The 15445-nt window shown below is 49.2% G+C and overlaps 1 protein-coding gene across 15 annotated transcripts in view; it reads left to right on the top strand.

Annotated features, from left to right (window-relative positions):
• Apba2 (amyloid beta (A4) precursor protein-binding, family A, member 2) overlaps positions 1 to 15445 on the top strand; it is a 252319-nt gene that overhangs the window by 38082 nt on the left and 198792 nt on the right. For 14 of the 15 annotated variants that reach the window (XM_030242013.1, XM_030242006.1, XM_030242008.1 and 11 more), the window contains one exon: positions 14006 to 14130. The gene's annotated coding sequence lies outside the window, so the exon portion shown is untranslated. Of the gene's footprint in view, positions 1 to 13551; positions 13679 to 14005; positions 14131 to 15445 lie in introns of those variants that run through there. The other variant, XM_030242009.1, reaches the window with a different exon arrangement.

A 15445-nucleotide genomic window follows, 5' to 3' on the forward strand; every position in this document is an offset into this window, starting at 1 on the left:
GTGGGTTATTTAGGTGCCACAGAGGAAGACGCTTAAATTAGTGCATCCTCCCTTACCAGCCTCCCCAAACCCATGTACTGTTCTGCTGTGAATGATACTGCCTCATTTTCTCTGGGGCTCTGTGTGGACTCCTTTTCGCTCTTCATTTTAAAGGACCGTTTAAATTAAAAAGCGCGTAGTTGGAGCCATTTGCTGATGTTTCACATTTAAGAAAACAATGGGTTGCAGTGGGTCCCTCAGCACCGACTCACAGTACAGCATAGCCTTGAGGAGAGTCCCTTCTCTTGTCTGAGGCTTTCTGGTGATGCTCTGAGCCTAATCAGAACAGCAGCAGCTTGGGGGGAATGGGGAGGGGGAGAGACGGCAGGTTCCTTTCTGTTTAAGTGGCAGAGAGATGAAGATGGATGTATTCCTGGGGTGGCCATTCTAAGCAATGAGGGTGTGGACTAGCTAGATTGGACATCACTTAGAGTCTCCAGATGGGTGCAAAGAGAGAATTTATTATTTTAAAAGAGGTTTTTACAAGCATTTCTGAAATCTAATATAGTGATTAAAAAAAAGATTTCTGTTGTCTTACTTCTGTTGCTATGTTTATTTGAATCGATTTGCAACGATGGGGTTTTGCTACATAGCCCAGACTGGTCTCAAAGTGGAGATCCTCCTGCCTCTGTGCTCGGATTACACCTGTGCACCATCATGCTCAGTTTTGTTATTAGTTTTATAACAATGCTCTGTAATAATGTACTTGCTTAAGATATTTGCCTTCTCTGAAATGGGTTTGAGAGGACCTTATTTTAGTAACTTTTGTTACTTCCTGGAAGACCTGAAAGTGTTTGCAGTGTTCATACTTGGATCTTAGAGATGCCTTCTTTCTACTTATTCTGTGGAACCAGAGGCCCCTCTGTCTCATGGGCAGAGCGGAGGAGAGAATTTCTGTGTCTCAGATGATCTCACAGTATGAAGCATGGGGCACTCTCAGGTCTGTGCTTTCCCACTTTGAATCTGAACTGTGGGAGCTGGGGAGGGGTTTTCATGTCCTTGGATGGGACTGCATCATGGGTTTGGGATCTGTATGCAGTCTGTAGAGCTTGCTGATGGCCACGCCCCGTGAAGCCCCATTCCTGGCCTCTCAGCTTTCACAGGACGGAGTAGAAGGGCACACACAGGTGACAGAGCCTGGGTTAGTCTGTGGAGCTCTTCAGCTCAGGCCTTATGATATTCTCAGGCTGTCCTTTCTGTTCTTGCTCCTGATCCAGGGAGATACAAGAGGAGTGAGCTTGTTTCTTGTAGGCCTTCAAAGGGCTAAGGAGCATCCGCTTAAGCCCCTGGTTAGTCTCCAGATCTTTATGCTCGTTCCCTGGGCCTTTCCCTGGATGGTGCCCTGAGACCTTGGACATTTACGTCAAACTACAAGGAAAAGATCAGAGACGTGGCATTCTCACAGTTCATTCATTCCCTTGTTACTCAGCAAATGCTTATTGAATACCTACTGTGTGCCAGGCCCCTGATGGGTAAGCCATAGCCAGATTGTATTCTGGTATGCTAGGTATGTACCCCAGTGTAGTCTGGGACAGGGGCTATATGGCTTTGCTATTTACTTAGTTAGGTTTCTAATACTGTGATCAAGACCATGCTCAAAAGTAACTTGGGGAGAAAACGGTTTATTTGGGTCATGTATCCAGAGTCATAATCCACTGAGGGAAGCCAAGGCAGAAATTCAAGGCTGGAACTGAACGGAGGCCATGGAGGAACACTGATACTTGTTTTATGCAACCCAGGACCACCTGTCCAGGGGTGGCACCACCCACAGTAGTCTGTCCCCTCCCACATTAATCATCAATTAATAACCCACACACTTGCCTACAGGCCAGTCTGACAGAGGCAGTTCCTTAATTTTTGAGAGTTCTTCTTTCTAGGTGACTCTAACTTGTGTTAAGTTGATTAAGATAAACATAATGACCAGCAGCCATGCATACAGTGGAATGTTCTGCATTGGCATTTGTCTATGGGAGGTCTCAAACCTTCTGTCCTACAAATGGCTAATTGAGGTATCCATTAATAGCCAACTCTGGCCTCCAGGTTCCCCCTGAATCCCTCGGCCCCTACCTGTTATGAGGTTTGGCTGACGTGCCCTACATTATACCCTAAACTTCTCCAGGCCAGGGCTGGGCTTGCCTCTTCACAGCTCCTCTGGCCCCTGAAGAACTCAGCCATTTTGGCTATGCCAGTCTCTTGGCCCAGACATGTCCCATTTCCCCTCCCTCCTTTCTCCACATGGCTCAGCTCAGGGTCATGTCCACTCTGGACTTTCCAAGCTGCCCCTGCCCCTGGCTATGCTCCCCTTTTTATCTGCAATAAAGTTTCTCCTCCACCATACTTAGGAATAGTCACGTCTCCCCACCTCTTTCTTTCATTCAGTCTGTATTGGATATGGACACAGACTAAAGCAAGAACTTCTTGACCAGAAGCAGTTGACTTGCATCAAGTGGCTCAGTGGCTGAGGTTAAAGTATTCTGCTATCCCAACCTTCCTGCCGTGGCTACCTCAGCTTCTTGTCACTCTGCAGTTTCCATGGCTTCCTGCTGGCTTTGTCTTCACCATAGCCAGAGGAGTGGCATGGCAGGTGAGGTTCTAGTCTAGTTCACTCCTCACTGGGGACCACAAAACTACCATTCTGCATGTGTTCCACCCCTAAGAGCATTTAGGTTTCAGTTCCTTGGCCTGTCCATTCCTTCCTCCTGAATGCTGTGGACCATCCTCTGATTTCAGCCAAGGAGGAAGTCCCTGGGGGCTTTTCTCGAAGGAGCTATGCCCTCTACCTCCTGGTTTGTCACCACCAAGAGGTAGCATGGGATAACTACTCAGTCACTTGTTAGTAAATTATTCTGCAGTTGAGTTCAACAGGTATTAATAGGGGCAAGACTATTCTTGGTTGTCAACTTTACTACATCTGGAATTAACTAAAATCAAGCAGCTGGTTTCACCTGTGAGGGATTTTTGTTTCTTATATAAATCATCTGAAGTAGAAAGACTCACTTTCAATCTGTATATTTTGAGCTGGAAGATCCATCTTTAACCTGGGCCACACCTTCTGTTGGCAGCCTATATAAAGGACACAGAAGAAGGAAGCTTGCTCTCTTTATCTGCTCTTGTGGGCAAGTCCATTCCTTCACTGGTATTAGAGTCTACTTCTGCAGTAATTCCAGTGTATTACTGAAGACCAGCTGAGACATCCAGTCTCATGAACTGAACAACTACTGGATTCTTGGACCTTCCATTGATAGATAGCCATTGTTGGGCTGCCTGGACCACAACCTGGAGGCCATTTGAATAAATCTCCTTTACCTGTCTGTCTGTCCATCTGTCCATCCATCTGTCTGTCCACCTATCCTCTTATCTATCTATCTATCTATCTATCTATCTATCTATCTATCTATCTATCTTTCTATCTATCTATAGCTCACGTTAAGTTGTATTTAACATTTGCAAATCAAGCAAGGTTAAGGTCATTTGTAGAGCCTTACTGTCTTTGCCTGTTCTGGGCATGCCTGGTCATCATTTTAAGTGAATGTGTCTTTATGATTTCTGTTGTTATTTCAGAACTTGAGAATAATTTCACCAGTTGCAGCATAAGACCACTTAAAGCTTAGTCTTTGTGTTTGGAGTTGAAACCTCTTTGGCATATTCTGCTCTGTGTCTAATGCTTGTTCTGGTCTAACATCTTGGTAAACAAGAGGCTCTATTCTCTTCTGGGCTTCAGGGACAGGGAATGGGTTCTATGTCACCCTCTAGGGGACACACACACACACACACACACACATACACACACACACAGATACCTTCCCCCCTCCCTCTATGAGGAAAGTCTTGAGAGGGTTCTTTAGAGAAATGGCAACTTTGGGAAAGATTTGGGGTTCCTATTATGTCTGGTCTGTGAATTACTTATTTACTTATGGTTACACTAAGATCAGAAGGATTGGAAATCCTCTAGGAGTTGCGGTTAGCAGTGTCTGGCATGCCATGGTTAGATGGGAGACAGAGGAGAGGCGGGGTCAGACTCTTGCTCCCTTCCAGTGCTCTCACGTCATGCTTTGTCATTTCGGACCTCAGCAGAGCAGCTCAGTCTCAAGCACGGGTTAGATTTGGCTGCAACCATATTAGGTCCCGTGAAAGGAAAACAGGTTTTGAAAGATCTGTATGTAGGAAAACACTTTGTACCTGAACACCAGCTCTGAGGCCTTGAAGCAGTTGCTTCAGTATGGGTAGAGCCTTTGGACCATCTGGGCCTTGGTTTCCCATGGTGTGTCTTCTTCTTCTTCTTCTTCTTCTTCTTCTTCTTCTTCTTCTTCTTCTTCTTCTTCTTCTTCTTCTTCTTCTTCTTCTTCTTCTCCCTCTCCCTCTCCCTCTCCCTCTCCCTCTCCCTCTCCCTCTCCCTCTCCTTCTTCTTCTTCTTCTTCTTCTTCTTCTTCTTCTTCTTCTTCTTCTTCTTCTTCTGGTCTCCCAGTCTCTCATTTGCTTCTGCCTTGCTAAGCTCTTGATGAGTGAGCTTGGAGTGGAGCCATGACACATGTACCATGTCCCTTTCTCTCTAAGTGGTATCCTAGTGCCTAGGAGGGCCTCAATGGTTGGGACTTGGCCACTGAGAAATTCATATCCTGAGGCTTGTTAGGTGCAGATGATCACTGGCATATGTTACAAGCTACCAATGTGCCTGTTCTCTATAATGCATATATACTATCTATAGACAGATACTCCATACCACAGACAGATACCCCACACTACAGATAATTCAAATCACAAGCACTCCATGCTGCAGACAGACCCTATATTATAGACATTTACCCTATACTACAGACAAATACCACAGACAAATACATTATACCTTAGACAAACCTTGTAGCATAGATATCCCATACCACAGATAAATATCACATACCACAGACAAGCACTCCATACCACAGATAAATATCCCATACCACAGATAAGATATTCTATACTAGCCGGGTATGGTGGCTCACACCTTTAATCCCAGCACTTGGGAGGCAGAGGCAGGCGAATTTCTGAGTTCGAGGCCAGCCTGGTCTACAGAGTGAGTTTCAGGACAGCCAGGGCTACACAGAGAAACTCTGTCTCAAAAAACCAAAAAAAAAAAGATATTCTATACTATGAACAAATACCCCGTACCACATACACACATCACACTTACACACACACACACACACACACACTTATTCTGTATCCCTAATAACACATCACACCCACATACTTGCATGCGCACATGTGCATGCATGGCACCTCACACCACACACCTTACCATTCTGTCATACACACAGACACACTCATATGTATCATGCCCACTCCACACTTAACAGACTATATTCCTTAATATGTATCAATATCACACCATATGTAGACACTGTAGCACATCCCGCACACATTCATGCACAGGCTCCAAGTGGATCCCGGGATGGAACTCAATCAAGGATGACTTTGCCAGCTGACTTTACGTGTTGTCCCCAAGTACTTTTGAGTGAAAAGAAGAATACCCCAAACCAGGGAGCACAAGCTGCCAAATGCAGATAGCAAGCTATCCTGCTGGCTCTGGACTGGGAAATCCTGCAGTTGGGAGAAGTTTGGGGTCCAGACAAAGGCTGGCATGGTCCCTGAGGCCTTCTGTGATGACCTCTCCCCTCCCTTCCCCTCCTCTCTTCCTCCCAATGAATATGGAGGAAGAAAGTGAAATTTCAAGGATTCTCATGAATCTTCTTCAGACTGAAGGGAAAGACCATGGCAGTGGGGAGCGTTAGAAACCCAGGGTCTGTTTGCACTGCCTTCTGGGAAAACTTAGCTCCATCTTCCAGCTTAGTGGATAGCTCACTAATTATGCCCATTCTTACACTTAGTCCCCTGAGTACCATATCACATAGGGTATTTTTAAAAATTAAGCTTTCTTTTCACCAGTTTTAGATTTGTAAAACAAAAAGCAAAAAAGCAAAACCCTAAGCATCAAGTTTCCAGTCCGCTGGCCATCTCCTCAGTGTATCCCTGGCTCTGCCTGCTCTTAGCATCTGACCTGGGCCACACTGGCCACACATGAGGCTGCATAGAACATGTCGCTATCTGCTTCTGTCCGTGGTGTATGTGGTGGCTCCCTTTGTGTGGCATTTGACAGAGTTGCGTGATTCGTCTAACTCATCTCTTTCATGCAAACACCTTTGTTTCATTAACTCACTCTTGTTTGAGGAACATCCCTTGTCACATCCTTTTTCATCTTTGCTTCCCGTGGCATGGGGAAAGGACCAGAAGTCCAGCTGTGGGGCTGGTGGGCTGGTGCAGAGAATGATGCTCACTGTATCCATTTGCCTCTCTGGTCTTAGCGCCTTCCCTGTGTTCCTCTGGGGAGCCTAGCACAGCTGGTCGCTGTTTAGGCTCCCTTGTGATGCACCAGAGCTTCCCCAGTTCCCTCCCTCAGCAAAGCAGACCCCCACAGTGATGGCGACAGCGGAGTGGTTTGTAGTACCTTCAGGAGGGTGCAGATGACCCTAAGAGCCTCATGAGCATAGGCCATCTCCATGACTCATCCCACAGCATTGCAAGAGGTGCGAGGTGCCTGTGTCCATTCCCTGGGTGAGGGAATTGAAACAGAGAGCTTAAGAGAAGAGGCATCCCTAGGATCACAGAGCCCAGGAAGTGGCAGAGCTGGGACTTACACGTAGGCTCCAGAGCTGCTTCTCTGCTCAAGAGTGACCAGTGGCCCACTGCAATGGTAGCTGGCATATGAGGCATGGCCCATACATTGTGGGAGAGAAGACAGGAGCAATGCTGATGTAATATGCCCCTCCCCCTTGTGTTTATATGTTCAGGACATTGAGGATCCTAAATGGGAGACATAGGGACTAGGCCTCCTGGCTGGGAGGTGCCCCTTTGCCCACTCCTTATCCTTCTTGGATCCTTGGTTTCTTTTGTTTGAGAACATTCTGGTGGGATGGAGTGTTTTCTGTCTTTTTTTTTTTGAGTTATGAATGGGTGAGTGGGTGAATGAGTGGGCATGGGTGCCTGGAGGCTGGAGAGGACCAGGCATTAGAAAGGGAAGCGGGGCAGTAGCCGTTGCCAGCTCTGCTGCCCCATGATGGAGCACGAACGGGTGACAATGCTATATTCCTCTCGTGGCTGCTGTCACTGCCCAGAGGGAAGCACGGTCTCCCATATCCCAGGAGTCCCATGTCATTTTCATGTCCCCGTTCCTGCCAGCTCACTGTGAGGATGAATAGACACGGGGTGGGAGGGGATTTTAGAGATTTTTCAGCCCCTCTCTTTGTTGAAACAGGAAATAGCCTGGGTGTGGGTGGCTCTGAGGAACAGGCTGTCTTCCTCACCCTTCAGGGAAGCTTGGCCTGTAGCATTTGGCTACGGTGATTCAGAGAGCAGAACCCTCGCCAGCGCTCAGGACCAGCTCCTGTGCAGGAACAGATCCTGGGGGCCTGTAAGGAGGTCGAGGAAGCTTTGGCTGCACCACCAAGATGTAGCTTATGGCTGCACTTCCAAGTCACACTCAAGGTTTCTGACTTATCTTGTCCCAGTGCTGGGACATAGGAGGGTTTGAGCATTCATAAGTAAGTACATCTCGGGGGTGTGTGTATTGAGTTGTGAGTGAAGCCTCCCAGATTCTGAAGTTGGGTCACTCAAGAAAACATTGATTTTTCTGAACTCTCAGTTCAGGGGCCAAGCCTGTCACTGAGTCCACAGTCCCTGGGTCAGCATCAAGTCCAGTTGTAAGTGTTGGGATGCATACCAAGGGACACAGCAGATGAAGACAGAGGACTTCTGCCCCGGTGCGTGAGGACAGTGGCAGATACTGACCTTGCTGTCAGACGTGCGCAGGGATAGGTGGGCGGGGCACAAGCGGCATCCACAGCACCCCCCCCCCCCCAGGAGGCCAGCCATGCTGGTACTCACCAGAAGCTGACCTGGTGGGGCTGAGGAATGACAGTGATCCCATGGGACTGGGACAAGATAAAGGCCAGGGGGTATGGAGAAAGACAGGTCTTTCCAAACAGTCTGAGGACTTGCTCTGGAAGGCAGTTGGGGTGCATCAGAGGAGGACGAGACCTCACGTCTGGTTGCTGTTTTACTAACAGTTTAAGGAGTTATAATTCACATATCTCCCTGAGGTTCGTCCCTTAAGGTATCTGATCCAGTGTTTTTAAATGTCTTCATGACTTTCACCATTGACCTCTACTGAATGAAAAAGAAAGAAATAAAAAGGAAAGGAAAGGATATGACTATTCCTAGGTGTATGGTGGAGGAGAAAGTTTATTATAGATATGTGGGAGAGCATAGCCAGAGGCAGACACATCTGGGAGAGTCCAGCATGGACATGAATGGACTGACTTGGGTCATGTGAGGAGATGGGTGAGGAGAAGGGAGAGAGAGGAACCAGGTAGCAGCAGGGAGACCAAAAGGTACAAAGAGGATGGACAAATAAAATGGCTGCATTATATAGGGAAGGGGAGGTGGGAGAAGGGCATCCCAGTCCCTGGGCTAGAGAAGTTTAGGATAGGGGGCAGGGTATGCCAATCTGAGGGCCCTGTAACAGGTTGGGACTGAAGGATGAAGGGAGAACTTGGTGGCCAGGTCTGCTTTGATATATTAAATAGGCACCTCAGCCATTTGTCCCAAGTCTGAAACCTAATGTCTGCATGTGTCCATTTCAGTTACTCCCCCATCTAATGCTGTGCTGTCTTTAATTAAGTGTTTGGTGTGCATTATCCCAGATAGGCCTGTGATTGTCCTGCTTGTACAGAGAGCATTGGTTTGTATTGATGGATACATCCTAGAAGCCAGGCAGAATGGACTGGGCTAGAGGTAGAAGCTCAAGACTGGGAGATGCAAGCTAGGGTAGGAGGTTGAGGCCAAGGTCCATGATGGAGGCCAGGGTGGGGTTGGAAAGGTTGTGGAAGAAGAGTCCATTTGAAGCTAGAGCCTGCTAACTCAGGAGGAAGGGCATCTAGAGGGACCTTAGATGGGTAGTGTAGCTGGGAGAGGGAGACTGTGGTTGGAGCAGGGTCCTGTAAAGGGAGGTGGTGCCCACCTTGCACCACTGAAAGGCAGTTGCCTGTAGATGTGCCTTGGGGAGTTGGTTAGGTGTGAACTCAGAGAGTGTGCAGCTGTCAGCTTAGATGAGCGCTGTTTGGTCCATGGTCTTGTAGTAGATGCACTGAGGTATGGAAGTGCCTCTCAGTCTCAGGGCCTCAGCTCCCAGCGATGGGTGAGGCCATGAGGAAGATGTAAGCCAGTGGTTTGAGGGTTCGCCATGTCTAATCTTCACGTGTCTGAGAAGCCACACAGGTGTCAGATTACTCTCAAATGTCCCCCAAATCTTCATCTGTCCAGTGCAGAGCACTTCATTCAACACACAGAGATATATAGCTCCTTTGGAGACTTTGTGCAAAACTTGTGACATTTCTCTGGCTTTTCTGCCCCTTTGATCATCTTGAAGATGTTTTTAGAAAAGGAGAATCTTCCTGTTGGTATAAAACAAAGCCCTCCTCTTCTCAAGTGCTGACAAAGCAGAAAAAGTGTGACTGCAGCCTCACGATGACCATGGATGTTCACTGAGCCCAGGTTGCTCCCAGCACATGGCGATACGCAGAGAGCTTGCGGGGCCCTAACTCCACTGGGACTTAGCTATGAGATGTGGAGCCAGTGACTGGCTGGTGTGACAGGACAGAATGAGACTAGAATTCCCTCAGGCCTGTCACTCTGTTCTGGCCTCCCTCAGGGGAGGCTCTGTCACTGCCAGCTCTCCTCATTGCAGGTCAGCCTGGAACTCTCCCAGAGGTAGATCCTCCCAGGCTGAAGTTTCAGGGGGCAGGCCATGCATCAGAATGAGTCTCCACCAGGGTCCTGGCCCCCTTCCCTGTGTGCCCCTCCTCACTCTCTGTGGAGAGGGGTTCATGCCCCTCCCACTCCATACTCTAAGGCATTCAGGGCTCTAGGTCAACACTTTCTTAAGTGGTCTGAGCAGTTTTGCCCCTGGTGCTTGTATAGGTGGTTCTGCCATCTTCAAAGCTTTTGGGACAAGGCCAGAGAGCAGCTGCCCATAAGGAGGGTGAGGGTGGAGGTTGTTCCCAAAACATGTCTGGCTTCCATGACTATTTGAAAGGGACCAGGACATTTTGAAGAGTTGAGAGCTGTTGATTTGAGAGCTTGGGATAGAGAGCAATTCCCCCCTCTCCAGTGAGGAGACACAGACATGGCTACAGTCAGTAAAAGGTGGGTATAGGTTGGGGCTGGTGTCAGGGGGAAGCACTAAGCTGAGCTGGGTAGGGAAGGCTGGGGGCATATTGTAGATTAAATAGTGTGGCCAGGAAGCTGGCACTTGCTTGGTGGAGAGAATGGAGGAAGGGTGCAGACATCTGAGAGAATGGCCCATGCAAAGGCCCTGGGGTAGCCCTGTTTGTCTGTTCAAGGAAGAATAAAGAAGCCAGATCATATCTGATGAGATTAGGAGCAATGCTGGCTTGTTTGTGGAGTTTAGAGGTGGAGCCTACATGGAATATGTGGGGGTGATAGAAGGAGATGGGTTCAGGGTGTAGATGCAGATACTTTGGAGGAGACCAGAGTGCTATCAGTTCATGCGGCAGGGGCATTCAAGTGGGCTTTCAGAGGAAGACATAGGAGGGATTCTAAAAGAGTTATTTGGAGCAGGGGTGTCCAAGGGGTAAGTGGTGTGTGGAAGATGCTCTTGCTGGCTGCTGTTTGGCTACTTGGAAGCTAGGTCATCTCATTGTCCTCCATGTCTGCAACCTGTTCCCTGTGCCCTGGTCCATGCAGTCCTGTTTGTATCAGCTGACCTACATGCCATGGTCTCTCACTCCAAAAGAATCTCCAGGACTTGGTGGAGAAGGGCTCCCGGAGGCTCCTGGGAAGGAGCTGGTTGGGGACACCCTAAGAGTGGAACATGGCTGTTGCCACTGTACCCGCTGACCTCTGTGAGTACACACGGGGTCAGGGACCGGGCTGGTAGCCAGGCTATAGCATGAGTAATGTTAGTCATTGCAAGTACTAACTCTAATGAGAGATGCAGCGGCCCTGACCTGGAGTCCCTGACCTTTGGAGCATGGCCTGGGGATGAAAGCTGGGTGTTACTCTATCTGGGCCTTTCCCAGTGGGCCATGTCACCTCTAACTGGCTTGGCGTGGCTGTTTCCACCTGGTCAGCATTCATAGTGAAGTGAGCCATGGTGGGTAGTATCAAGTGGCATTGAAGCAGCTTGGGATTCGGGAGCCAATCTCTTCACAGTGCTCTGTGGGTCAGGTATGGGGGAGGGGGAAGCAACTGGCCCTGGGAACTGTGCCTCTGTTGGCTGCTTTATACAACTGTGGGGATTATAAGAGGCCTAGAGTGGCCTGCACATCCCTGCAAATGTGCTTCCTGGGTGGGCCTGGAGTATGGCCAGCCTGAGAGAGAAGGGCAGGATGCCAGGGTACCCAGGCAGAGGAGGGTCATCTGCTGGGCAATGGTACATGGAAGAAAGCCAAGTACCTAAGCCCTGCTCCAGAAAGCCTGCCCTAGGTGGCCTACCCCACCAGGATGGAGGGCCTTTGAAGCTGTCCTGGCTCTCAGGCGGCCTCCATTTTCCCATGGGACATTCCTGGAGGAAGCTGGTGGATCTACTTTTAGCCCCAGGGACACATTGCTGGTGACACTCCCAGGTTAGTAAGGGCAGCTGTGCAGAGTGACAGCGGTGGGCGTCTGTGTTTGGGAGATGGACAGGCAGCTCCTGGATGCCCAGGATGCACGGCCAGGATCCAGAGGAGGCAGCCAAGGTCATGGGGACTTTTTCTTTGCATCTTTTTTTTTTTTAAATCTGGAATAATTTTACAGCACATCCTGGGTGGAGGGAGCTGCTTAGTGAGTGTCCAGTCAATCTTCTACAGACTCTACAAGTTCTTCACTAAGAGAGACCCGTGCCTTCTGTTCTAAGGCACCCCCAGTGAAGCCTGTCTCTCCCAGGTCATCATGTGCCTCACAGACACAATAGTTTCCTCCTATAGCCTGAAACCTCTCACGGCCCTCTGTGCCAGTGAGACAAGAGCCTGGAGCTGGCTTTACAGTGTCCCACCTTGTGGGTGCCCTATGAAACAGGTGCTTCGTCCCTACCCTTAGAATGCTCCCCTCCCCCCCTCTGTGAACGCATGTGTGTAGGCATATGTGGATGTGGACGTGCATGCACGTGGGTATATATGCACAGGTACGCTCCAGGTTGATTCTGGGACTCAACCTTAATGGGCCTATCACCTAATTCCTTGAGGCAGATCTAGTCAAACCCATGGCTGATGGTACCGCTAGCCATCTTGCCTTTGGGATACTCTGTTCTTTAGATGCTGGAATTACAGTTGGGCTAACACTCCCAGCTGGCGTTTATGTGGGTTCTGGGGGAGGGGGGTGTCTGAGCTCCTGTCTTCATGCTTGCAGGGCACACAGGTTAATCATGGAGTCTCACCCCCACCCCAGCTCTTTTGTTTATTTCATCTCCTTTCCTTTATTCTCCATTCTTGGAGGCTGCCATCGAGGTTTGCTGGTGCTGAACTACTTTCTCTGCCTTTTAAAGGTTGGGCCCTGGTGAGGCTAGGCAGGGTCTAAGGCGGAGAAATGAGTCCTATGGGGGACAGGGGAAATGTGAGCTACAAGGAGGCCAGGTGCAGAGCGATGTCCTTACCAGAGTTCAGGGAGAAATCCTCAGTTAGTTTTAAAGCATGACTAGAAGTGTGCTGGGGTGTCCATAGGAATAAACAAAGGAATACTAAAGATGGCGGCGGGCACGCCCACGCATGGCGTGCAGCCCCTCCCTCCCCGCCCACCCCCCCCCCCCCCCCCCCCGCCTGCGTGCAGGTGGGGTGAGGCCGTGGGGCTTGATAGGGCAAGGCTGTAGCTGTGCACGGCGCCTGGGTCTCAGTCACCTTGCGTGCTGTGGTTCAGAGTCAGTGTCTTGTATCTCTGCTGTATCTCCATCTATGCCGTGAGAGTCGCTGAGCAAAAGCAGGTTTCTCTGGTTCGCTGTGGTAGGTCAGGCACAGGTCTGGTTAGGCTCATGTTTCCTCCCTCCTCATCCTTGTGCATCCTAGTGGATCCCAGACATTGGGGAGGCTCCAGCTGGGTGACCCAGCTCTATGAGCAGGACAGAAAGCATGTCCGAGGAAGCAGCAGGAGAGAACCCTACCGTGGTCTGCCTTAAAGCTCAGCGAAACTCTGGTTCCCAGGCAGCAGCAAACTTTCACAGACAGAGCATTAAAGGAGGAACCAAGGGCATGTGCAGAAGGTGGCGCACAAGTCAAGTTTTAGGCCCCAACATCCTTTGAGGCTCAGACTCATGCGCAGCCTTCTCCAGCTCTCCCTGAAGAGCTAAGATGGAAACCAAGGTGTCTGTCTGTTTTTGTAGCTCAGGGCTGAAGAAATAGCAAGCCACTCGGGTGGACGTTGTATCCCTTGCCCACCCAGTGTCTCACTCCAAGCACTGAGCACAGTCACTGTTTCTTTGCAGAGTCCCTGTTCATCGAAGAATCACACGTGTCGAAAACACTATTGTGAGAGAAGTCACTTGAATCACCCAGAGCTCTGGGCCTTGAGTAGTATTTTGCTACTTTGAGAAAAACAAGCTGGGAACAGAGCCTTGGTGTGTGGGGGAGGGGATGCGGAGGTGGGTGGGTGGATGGAGGGATGTTTGGTTGATTTCAGGATCTTCCTGCAAAAGGGCTTGAGAAGTCGATTCCCCATATACTAACTGTGGCTCCAAAGTAGGCCTGTTTAATGGTCTATGCTGACCTTTAGGTGTGAATATGAAGGGCTCCCTTGAAGATTCAGGAAACTCATGACCAGCTGCATGCTGTGTTTCCAGATGATGTCTCTTCTGGAGAATATTAAAGTTCTGAATCTGTCCTTGTCTGTGAATGAGTGGACTGCCTTCCCAACCTGCTGACACCGTGTTATCTTTTTATCACAGTTCTCTGGATATTGAGGCACTGTTGAAGCTCAGCCAGGGGACCCCACCCCTACCCCCAAGCCGTCGGTGGTAGACTTTCCTGCAGACAGGGACAGGGAGAGCCATCCTGTGTGTGGAGACTGCCGGTGAGTAGGATACATTTCCCATCTCCAGCTTTTCCTCGTGTACAATTGGGACAAAGCCCCCATTAACATGCTAAGGAACAGCCTCGCCTTTCTCTACCGAGACTGTAGTGCATTCATGCTGATCTTCAACTTTGTTGGGTTTGAAATATTCTCGTTTACAGTTGTCTCTTGGTATCCATGTGGGTTGGTTCCAAGGACCTCTGAGGGTTCCTGGATCCGAGGGTGCTGCAGTCCCTTATGTGTGCAATGCTCAGTGTTTGCACAGGGCATGTAACACATGACTTCTGGTACTTCATATGTTACAGCTACTATGTGAATACTTGTTTTATTGTTTAGGGGATGGCAAGAATCACACTTGCCTGTGCTTGGTATGGACTGGTATGGACTGGTCCATTGTAAGCCCAGTACTATAGCACAAGAGGCACAATGCTGTGCTGTAGGGACATTGCATGTCTGGAGGGTTTTGTAGGTGAGAAACATTTTGTGTTTTTAAGACCTGTAAAAAAAAAAAACAACAACCAAAAACATCTTGATTTGTGTGTTGGTTGGATCCATAGATGAGGAGCCTGCATTTACAGAGGGCAAAAGACACAGAGGAGAACCAGGAGTATTTGAAGGACAAATGACCAGGAGGTCTTCTATTTGTGTCCTGCCCATGGGAGCTACTGTTCCTGGGTCTGCTCTCAGGGTCCCTCCAATCATCCACAGTGTATTCTCAGAGATTGTCCCTCCTGGTCAGTGGTGATGGTCTCAGAGCAGCCATTATTACCTCTGCAAGGGTTTCCGGAAGCAGGAGCAGACAGGGAATGGGCAGCGTCTCTGCTCTGTGTGGCAGTTCTTAAGTTATTCCGCATCCAGACCCATGGTATGACCCAGGTAGTCAGTCCAAGGCGCTGTGCTGTGGGCAGACCCAGTCAGCAGAAAGCAGGCTGGGGACTATATGGAAAGTCCCAAGCAAGTGCATCGGAAGCACCTGCAGCTATGTGAAGATGTGTTATCTCCAGGGCACCTTCCGCTGGGGAAGGAGAGTGGCCAGTTCTGAGTACCTCCAGCATGACAAAGTTATCACAGGCTGGGTGATTTAAATAACAGAAGTTTGTAGTCTCTTCGATTTGGAGGCCTGAAATCTAAGAAGACCAAGGTGCTAATAGGGTGGTTCCTTTGCGGGCTCAACAGGAAAGGTCTGGTGGTTTGCCAGGCACCTTCTTTGTTATTTGGTTTGCAACAGCACACCTTCACATAGCTTTCCTTTGATATGCCTGACTCTTACCATTGGTGTAGGAAGGAAGGGGCAGATGAATGCCATTCTGAGTCC

The sequence above is a fragment of the Mus musculus genome, chromosome 7 (assembly GCF_000001635.26).
Source record: "Mus musculus strain C57BL/6J chromosome 7, GRCm38.p6 C57BL/6J".
Lineage (NCBI taxonomy): Eukaryota > Metazoa > Chordata > Mammalia > Rodentia > Muridae > Mus > Mus musculus.